The sequence below is a fragment of the Orycteropus afer genome, unplaced genomic scaffold (genome assembly GCF_000298275.1).
Source record: "Orycteropus afer afer isolate SDZICR_OR568_19922 unplaced genomic scaffold, OryAfe1.0 scaffold00575, whole genome shotgun sequence".
NCBI lineage: Eukaryota > Metazoa > Chordata > Mammalia > Tubulidentata > Orycteropodidae > Orycteropus > Orycteropus afer.
Window position 1 is genome coordinate 52,876 of NW_006922162.1, and position 9,960 is coordinate 62,835.

At 40.0% G+C, this 9,960-nt stretch overlaps 1 pseudogene; it reads right to left on the reverse strand.

Annotated features, from left to right (window-relative positions):
- The window catches only part of LOC103210224, a 15,712-nt pseudogene extending 13,868 nt beyond the window's left edge, over window positions 1-1,844 (reverse strand).
- Between the last annotated feature and the right edge of the window lie 8,116 nt (window positions 1,845-9,960).

Genomic DNA, 9,960 nt, shown 5'->3' on the forward strand with positions numbered 1-9,960 from the left:
GTTCTTTTTGGTACAGTGACTCTGTGTATTCCTTCCATCTTCTTTTGATGCTTCCTGCATCATTCAATGTTTTGCCCATAGACTCTTTCAATATTGCTACTCAAGGCTTAAATTTTTTCCTCAGTTCTTTCAGCTTCAGAAATGCCAAGCGTGTTCTTCCCTTTTGGTTTTCTACTTCCAAGTCTTACACATTTCATTATAGTAATTGGCTTTGTCTGCCCTAGCTGCTCTTTGAAATCTTCAGTTCAGATCTTTTATCTTGTCATTTCTTCCATTTGCTTTGGCTACTCTCCACTCAAGAGCAAGCTTCAAAGTCTCTTCTGTCATCCATTTTGCTGTTTTCTTTTTTTCTTGTCTTTTTAATGACCTCTTGCTTTCTTCATGGATGATATTCTTGATGTCATTCCACAATTCTTCAGAAAATAGTCAAGTACTTAACATTTTGTGCCACCCAGTGCCTGCAATATAATCCTCTTACTTGTAGGTAAATTCATGAAAGAAATGATGCATCTATCTGGCTGCTGTGTTGTGAGTAGGGGCACAGCAGACAGAGACAGAGAAGGCCAGAAGTTGTGAGGCTACCATGATATCCAAACAACACAGAAGGGTGAGTGAGATCAGGAAATAGCAATGATAATGGTGACAAGTGGTGGAATTCTGGAAATAGTTTGAAAGGCTGATGGGATTTGTTAATGTGAGAACAAGGAAGGAAACAAGGACCTCACCCAATTTTTTGTGTGTATGGAGGTGCCATAAGCTCAGACAAAGAAGATGGTACAGAAGGAACAGGTTAGAGGTGGAGGGCAAGCAGTCATCAGGAGTTCAGTTTAAAGTATTCTATGCAAGATGCATATGAAACACACAGTAGAGCCATCAATCTGGAGTTCAGGAAGGAGATCCCAGGTAAAGAGATAAATTTGGGAATTGGCCTATTGCAAAAAGTATTTGAAGCAACAAGTCTGTATGAGACCACCAGCAATGAGGGTGAGTGGATGGGGGAGTGATTAGGGGTGCTGGCCCTTGCAGGCCTCCTCCCACCAGCAGGAGGAAGTGCTGGTCAGTATGGGTGATTTTGAATCCAAAGCTGGCCTCTATTTCTGCGAATTTGCAGGTCAGATCTAGGCTGCCCAACTGGAAAACACAAGGCTCTGCCTCCATGAATGTGGCTTGAAACTCCCTGGAAATTCAGAATGAATCTCCAGAAAAAAACATGAAGTACTGCATTTAGCTCAAGCATGTAGTTTTTTTGTTGTTAGTTACCATGGAGTCAGTGATGTTATGCATAAAGAATGAAATGTTGCCCGATCCTGTGCCATCTTCATGATCATTTGTATGTTTGAGTCCATTGTTGAGGTCATTGTTTCTATCCACCTCAGAGGATTTCCTTCATGTTCATTGACCCTCTACCAATTATTATGTCCTTTTCTAGAGATTGGTCTTTCCTGATGACACGTTCCAAGTAAGCAAGATGAAATCTCTCCATCCTTACTTCTAAGGAGCAAGTAAAACAGAAACTCCTACTCGAACCTCCTGAGATACATTGATCTGCTTACAGTACAGTGACAGCAAGTAAGTAGCTCTGGAATTATTTATTTACTATAAAGCAAGCCTTCTTTGTTGCCCTGAACTTGGGCTTTCCCAAAGTTTCCCAGTTTCTTCCTCACTGAGCGAGCCCATTTTCCTATCCTTGGAATCCCTTATCCCCAGAGGTTCAGGTGAAAAGTATTTTTTCCCAAGTGAGAATTCCAATTAGTGGTGTTCTGAAAAAGCAAGCCTTACCTCTCATTTTCTAGTCCACCTTGGGCATATAGGAACATTTCCCCATCCTCTTCCCTATGGTCCATTCCCTTTGGTTATATGTCTCCAAAGACAGTACATACAACCTAGCCCCCTTAAAAAGCAAACCACTCACTGCTCACATCTTTTCCCTCATGGTGCCCATATGTGCCAAGGAAAGCTGGCCATGTGGCCTCCAGGCATGTGGGAGGAGGGGAGGCCAGACACTTTATGGGCAGGACTGGTCTCTATGGAATCAGAGCAGATGGAACTCACAGTCACACTGCTATGGCTTCTTTCTGTATTAAGCTTTGACCTCACAAAGGACTTAAGAGTTTTCATTTTGTTGGTCCACTCCTAGAGAAGTACAAATTAACTATAAGGTTTAGATTACAAAGGCTTGGATCTTTCTTAAAAAAAAATTTTTTTATATAGATTTGAGAGCAGTTTTATGTTTACAGAAAAACTATGCAGAAATAGAGTTCTCATATACTCTTTATCCCTCCTTTGACAGTTTCTCCTATTATTAATCTTCATTAGTGTAGCACATTTGTTATCATTGATAAACCAATATACTGATACTTTATTATTAACTGTAGTCTATAGATTACATCAGAGTTCACTTTTTGTATTCCATAATAACATGGGTTTTGACAAATGCATAATGTCATGTGCCCACCTTTATAGTACCATACACAAAAGAGTTTCACTGCCCTAAAAATGCCCAGATTTTTTTAGTATCTCTCTAGTTAAAAGCAAATGGTTAAGTGCTAGACTACTAACAGAATGGTTGGCAGCTCAAACCCACCCAGAGGCACCTCAGAAGTCAAGCCTGTCAATCTGCTTCCAAAAGGTCACAGTCTTGAAAACCCTATGGAGCATTTCTCCTCTACACATATGAGGTTGTTATGAATCACAATTGACTCAACAGCAACTAACCACAATAGTTATAAATATTTTTGTCTTAGACATCCTTTTCTGGCTCTCCATCAAACTATATATTTTTTGTTAAGCAAAAGAGTGACAAATCACTGAATCAGTCATTTCCTAAACTTAAACATGGGTAAAACAAAAGTTGCAACCGATATTCCACACTCTAGTGAAAGACTGAATGAACAAACAAGACAATGGCCAGACCATATATAAAAATAACTCTGATCCACTATCTTCAGTATGAAGCCCAGGAAGACAAACCACTATCTGTATCCATGTAGTACTCCCTGTAACAATAAGCCCAACGTGGTCAGGACTTGATTAATAACTGATGACTTTCTTAGTTTTGTCTCTTGCTTCCAATTTAGGCCCAATCAGAGAAAGCCAAACGTGTTCCTCTAACAATCATAGAATACCTCGCTTCTAGTTAACTCACCTACAGTTTCCCCATGCCCACATCCTCCAATTAAGGCACACTTGAAGACTTCTTTTTTTTCCACTATAAAACTCTCCCACTTTCCTGACTGTCTTTGAGTCTCTACTAAACACAAGTGAAGGTGCCTGACTCTCTTGCTATAGAAAACTGTGAATAGATAGCCTTGGTTTAATCTCATTTGGGGTTCCACAGTAATCTAAATTATAATTACAGATAATCTCAGAAATATTTGCCACACAACCAGTATACAAAGTCCTCATTCCAAGCCATCCCTCCCTCTGGCCTAGCCTAAGCACTATTCTCTCCTGCTAAGTGCTAAGCACTATTCTTTTAGGCTAGTTGGCTGTCAGCAGTGTTTTTCCACCCTTTTTAGTATCATTAAGGAGCTCTGGTGGTGCAGTGGTTAAAGCATTTGACTGCTAATCAGAAGGTCAGTGCTTTACAGTGCTCTACACACCATCTGCTCTACTCGAGGAAGATGAAGCAATCTACTTCCACAAAGATTTACCGCCTTGGAAACCCTATGGGGCAGTTCTGTTCTGTCCTATAGGATCATTATGAGTCAGAATTGACTGGATTGTAGTGGTTAGCATCATTAAATCAGTATAGTTGGCCATCCCACTATTTTTAAAAAATGAAATAGAAGACATGACAAAATCTCAGAGCATCACCAAAAAGCCAGTTGTCCACAAGTCAACTCTGACTCATGTCAATCCCATGTGTGTCAGAATAGAACTATGCTCCATAAAGTTCAGAAAAATCAGTGGCTTATTTTTCAGAAGTAGATTATCAGGCCTCTCTTCTAAGGCACCTATGGGTGGACTTGAACTGCCAACATTTGGTTAAGGTGCATTAACCATTTGCACTACCCAGAGAAAAACAGAGTGTCACACTCTGGAGATAAATTCTGTTTGGACAAACTTTGTTTCTGTTATGTGACTATTTGTGTGTGTAAGTGTGACTGTGGGGAGTGGGGAGGGGCTGGATCCTTTCATTAAACAGAATACTCTAATGACCACACAGCTGGTGAGAAGCAGCATAGTATGTGATGAAGGACCAGACACAGAGCCAAATTGTCTGGCCTTGAATCCTGGTCCTGACCCTTACTAGCTTGGTGACCTTGGGCAAGTTTCTTCCATGCATTAGGTCTTAATTTCTTCATTTAAAAAATGTGAGTGTAAAAATAACAACTTCTGATCTTGTACTCTGCGATTTTGCTGAATTTTCTTCATTAAGGTTTGTGGTAGTTAAGTTTGTGTATCAACTTGGCTGGGCCTGGTTGAGTGGCTGGGCAGCTGGATGTAGTATTCCCCATGATGAGACTGGTAATCAACTCCATGGTGGAATCTACTGTGAGCAGCTGAGTAGCTGCCTTTGGGATGTGGTCTGTTTCCTATATCTAAGAAGAATGGTCTCTAGCTTATGGCACGATTGAACCCTGCATGTAGCCGAGTCATTCAGCAAGCTGCCATGCTCTGCTGATCCTGGGACTTTCAATGGACTTGAATCGATGGCCTGCCATGTGGTTTGGTAACATCGGGACTGTGCCATTTTATTTGTCGACCTTGGGCTTGTTAGCTAACAAGGTACTGGCTTGTTAGCCAGTAGCCGCCTGAGTGAAGAGATGCCTCTAGCTTCAGAGGGCCAGGATCAAGAGGCAGAGCTGAAGCCCAAGGTCGAGGGGCTTTAACCTAGTCCCTAGAGCCTGGTACTTTAAACTCAGACTTCTAGCCTCCTGAACTCCTGTTTGTTCAAGGAATCCCATTTGCAGTATTTCTGTTAGAGCAGTACTGTTGCTGTTGTTTTGTGCGGTCAAGTCGGACCCGACTCATAGCGACCCCTCCTTGGGTTTCTGAGATGGAATTTCTACGGAAGTAGATTGCCCCATCTTTCTTCTGAGGAGTGGCTGGTGGGTTTGAACCACCAGCCTTCTGGTTAACAGTCAAGTGCCTTAGGCACTATGCTACCAGAGTTCCAAAACAAGATTCTAGTAACCCAGGCGTGGATTTCCCAATAAGGAAGGTAAACACAGGCTCACTTGTGCTTACTTACTAATCTGTATTGAACAATTTCACATGAGTCTCACCATATGGTGCCATCATATGACCACGGGACAGAGAAGGTTAATGTGTACCCAAAACAGGGGGGAAGCTTCTCTGATAAGGAAAAGGAACTAGGAGAGGGACATTCAATTTCTAACCTTCTTCTCTGAGAATATTCTGTGGCCAAGGCCTCTGCTTAGGGGTCTAGATGGGAGGCATACAGGCAGATAATCCCCCCACCTCTAAGAATTTGTCAATTTTATCTACATTTTTAAAATTTGTTAACATACAATGAGGATGACATGATGTTGTGCCAGTTCCTAACCCAAGCCTTAACTGACATTGCAAACCTCTGTTCTCTTTCAAAATCTAGCCCAGATACTATGTGAACAGTTTGAAATAGCCTTCTGGATGAGGACAGGCATGTGATCCAGTTTTCCCTGTTTTGCTCACTGATAATTAGCCAACTCCAATAAACAATTACCTGGCTGACCTGAAGTTCACTGAAACTGTTAAATCAGCCCTTATAAGACAAAACTGTTGATTTACAAAATTGTGGGGTAAATAAATGGTGGTTGTTTTAAACCATGAAAAAAAAAATAGCAACTTCTTTCTAAAGTTGTAAGAATTAAATGGGGGGAAAAAAAACATTACATGTAAAATATTTAGTACCGTGTCTAGTCAAGATGTTTGCTGCCGTCAAGTTGGTCCCTGATTCATAATGACCCCAAGCGTAATGAAAGTAAATGCTGCTAGATCTTGTGCCATCCCTGTGGTCAGCAGCATATTAAGCCATTGTGACCCAGAGTTTTCATTGGCTGAATTTGGGGAGTAGATCATCAGGCCTTTCTTCCTAGTCTAAGTCTGAAAATCTCCACTGAAACCTGTCCAGCATCGTAGCAACACGCAGGCCTCTACCAACATATGGATAGTGGCTACATATCAGGTACATTATTTTAAAAACAGGAATTCTACTTCTGAAGCACCACTGCCCTTTCCTTGCTAAGTTGTATGGCTCATGCTATTTCTCTTTTTCATTCTTATTAATGTTCAGATAATTAAGGATCACAGTAAAAAGTGTTTGGAAATTACTAGTTTAGAACAGAGCAGTAATGAAGCCAGAGTCAGTGCCTTCCTTACAGCCTGCCACATTCCTTAGCCTCAGTCTCATCCACTCATCTCCCTAAACAACAGAAAGTTGCACACAGCCCACACTTCAGCAGGGGGCAGTGTCTTTAGGGTACAAGTCTTCCCGATGACATACAACTGGATAAACTTGTCTTCTCAGCTCAAAGAACAGCACTTCACCTATCCTGAAACATTCAGCTTATTATGGTATATTTTCATCCATTTCTTAACTGAAAATATGTCTTTGATAATCAAGGTTAAAATCATCAGTAACAAGACCTATTGACATCATGTATATATCCCTGAAAAGGGCACAACATCATGCCTATGGGGTTCTTGCCAAAAATTCTTAACTTCAGCCTAATCGTGAGACAACAGCCAGAAAACCTAAATTGGAGGACATTCAACAAGCAGTACTCATAAAAAATGTCAAAGTCATAAAAGACTGAAAGATTGTCATAGTTGACTGAAAAGCTTTGACAATCAAATGCAATGCGGAATCCTGAATTAGATCCTAGATACATTAGTGAGAAAATGGGTGGAATTTGAGTGAGATCTGTCATTTAGTTACTTATACTTTATCTATGTTAATTTCCTAGTTTTGATCATTGTACTAAGGCTACATGAAATGTTAACATTGGGAAAAACCAGGTGAAGCATATTCAGGAACTTTCTGTACTGTAACTTTTGTAACTTTTCCTGAAAATCTAAAATTTTTTCAAAATACAAACTAAACATGTGTGTGCATGTGTTTGTGCGTATGTGTGTTTGTATTTTTGTGTATGTGTGTGTGTGTTTGTGCATATGTGTGTTTGTGCATATGTGTGTTTGTATTTTTGTGTATGTGTGTTTGTGTGTATATGTGCTTGTGTGTATATGTATATGTGTGTGTATGTGTGGATGCTTTATTCTGAGTAAATCTGCTAACAACCTGCCAGGAAGCCACAAAGTTTTATACACTCTTGAGATTTTCCTATTAGTTTGTTCTTTGAAAACGTGCAGTTCTTCCATTATAAATTCCATATAGAATTCTTTCATTATCACAGAAAAGTGTACTTTTTTTTTTTTAAGTTTCCTATTGAACCCTCCAGGGAGGATCTCAAGTGGCACTAGTTAATGAGGATTTATTATGGAACACTGTCAGCCCCCTGCCAACTCTCCCACTCTGCAGCCAGAGTGTCCATTCATAAAGTGCTATCTCTCCAAGCAGAGGAAACAAGTGACAAGAATACCAGCAGAGGTTTTCAGGAAGCTGGGCTTTTTTTTTTTTTTAAGTCCACAATTACACTTGCCCAACTGGAAACCAGATCCTCTCACCTCCGTCTTCTACCACCAGAATCTAAGCAGATGTTATTATCCCCATCAATTGTGCTGTTTGTTTAATACATAAGCCTGTATAATTTGAATTCAAAGAGATGAAATATTTCAGATGAAGCAGAATGGTCCTCGAAGGAGCCCTTAAAGTGATGAATCCCCTGGTATTAAATCAGCAATCACACTTATTTCTCAGCACAAAAGAGTAATTAGTCCTAGAGGTGAGAATTCAAGTGATCACATTAGGATTGGTATAGATAAAAATGTGTCTATTAATGAATGTAAATTCAAGGCTCAAGCAGGGGATATTGGTAATAATAATTCATAAGTGCATATTACTGATAACTCTATACTCTATTTTTATGCTAACAAAAAGTGAACATTCCTGATTGAACCCGGCACTTGGTACCAGTGACAAGTTCTGTCTTCATCACTTTGCCAGTTTGGAGTCTGAGCTGTTGTTGTTAGGTGCCGTGGAGTTATCTCCGACTCATAGTAACTCTATGTACAGCAGAACAAAACCCTCCCTGGTCTTGTGCCAGCCCCATGATCCTTGCTATACCTGAGGCCATCACTGTAGCCACTGTGTCAATCCATCCTGTTAAGGGCTTTCCCCTTTTTTGCTGACCCTCCACTTCACCAAACATGATATCCTTCTCCAGGGAATGGTCTCTTCTTACAACATGACCAAGTCGATGAGACGAAGTCTGGCCATTCTCGCTTCCAAAGCCATTCCACTTCTTTCAGGACAGATTTGCCCAGTGCTACACGTTATCTGTTTTCTTTGCTATTCATAAGGTTTTCTATTTCTGCTGTGCATGGAGTCGCTATGAGTCAGAAATGATTCGACGGCATTTAACAACAACAACAACATACGTTATCTGATATCTTGACTGCTGCTTCCATTTGTGTAGACTGTGGAAACTTCTACCTCCATCTTCATAAAATGAAGTATTTGACAACTTCAATCTTTTCTCCATTTAACATGGTGCTGCTTATTGCTCCTGTTGTGAGGATTTTTGTTTTCTTTATACTGAGGTATAATCCATGCTGTAGACTATAGTCTTCCATCTTCATCAGTAAGTGCTTCAAGTCATCCTCACTTTCATCAAGCAAAGTTGTGTTGTCAGCGAATCGCAGGTTGTTAATGAGTCTTCCTCCAATCCCGATGCCACATTCTTCTTCATACAGTCCAGCATCTCAGATTATGTGCTCAGAATACAGATTGAATAAGTATGGTGAAAAGACACAACCCTGATGCACTCATTTCTTGGTTTAAACCACACAGTGTCCCCTTGTTCTATTCGAGCAACAAGCTCTTGGTCTATGTAGAGGTTCCTCATTAGTATAATTAAGTGTTCTGGAATTCCCATTCTTCTCAATGTTATCCACAATTTGTTATGGTCCACACAATCAAATGCTTTTGCATAGTTAATAAAACACAAGTAAACATCTTTTCAGTATTCTTTGCTTTCAGCCAAGATCTGTCTAACATCAGCAACAATATCCCTGGTTCCATGTCCTCTTCTGCATCCAGCTTGCATTTCTAGAAGTTCTCTGTCACAACTGTTTTTGAATTATCTTCAGCATGATTTTACTTGCACACAATATGAATGATATTGTTCAATAATTTCCACATTCTGTGGAATCACCTTTCTTTGGAATGGGTGGTGCAAATATGGCTCTCTTCCAGTCTATTGGCCATGTATCCAAATCTCTGGGCATAGCCAAGTGAGTACCTCCAGCATGGCATCCATTTGTTGAAACATCTCAATGGGTATTCCATCAATTCCTGGAGCCTTATTTTTTGCCAATGCCTTCAATGCAGCTTCGACTTCTTCTTTCAGTACCTTTGGTTCTTGATCGCATGCCATCTTCTGATATGGATGAACATTGACAAATTCTTTTTGGTACAGTGACTCTGTGTATTCCGTCCATCTCCTTTTGCTGTTTCCTGCATCATTCAATATTTTCCCCATAGAATCTTTCAATACTGCAACTTAAGCTTAAATTTTTTCTTCAGTTCTTTCAGCTTGAGAAATTCCAAGTGTGTTCTTCCCTTTTGGCTTTCCAACTCAATGTTTTTGCATATTTTATTATGATAATTGACTTTGTCTTCTTCACTTGCTCTTTGAAAACTTCTGTTCAGCTCTTTTATCTTGTCATTTCTTCCATTTGCTTTAGCTACTCTCCATGCAAAGGCGAGTTTCAAAGTCTTTTCTGACATTCATTTTGGTCTTTTCTTCCTTTCTTGTCTTTTTAATGACCTTTTTGCTTTCTTCATGTATGATGTTCTTGATGTCATCACACAATTCCTCTGCTTTTTGGTAA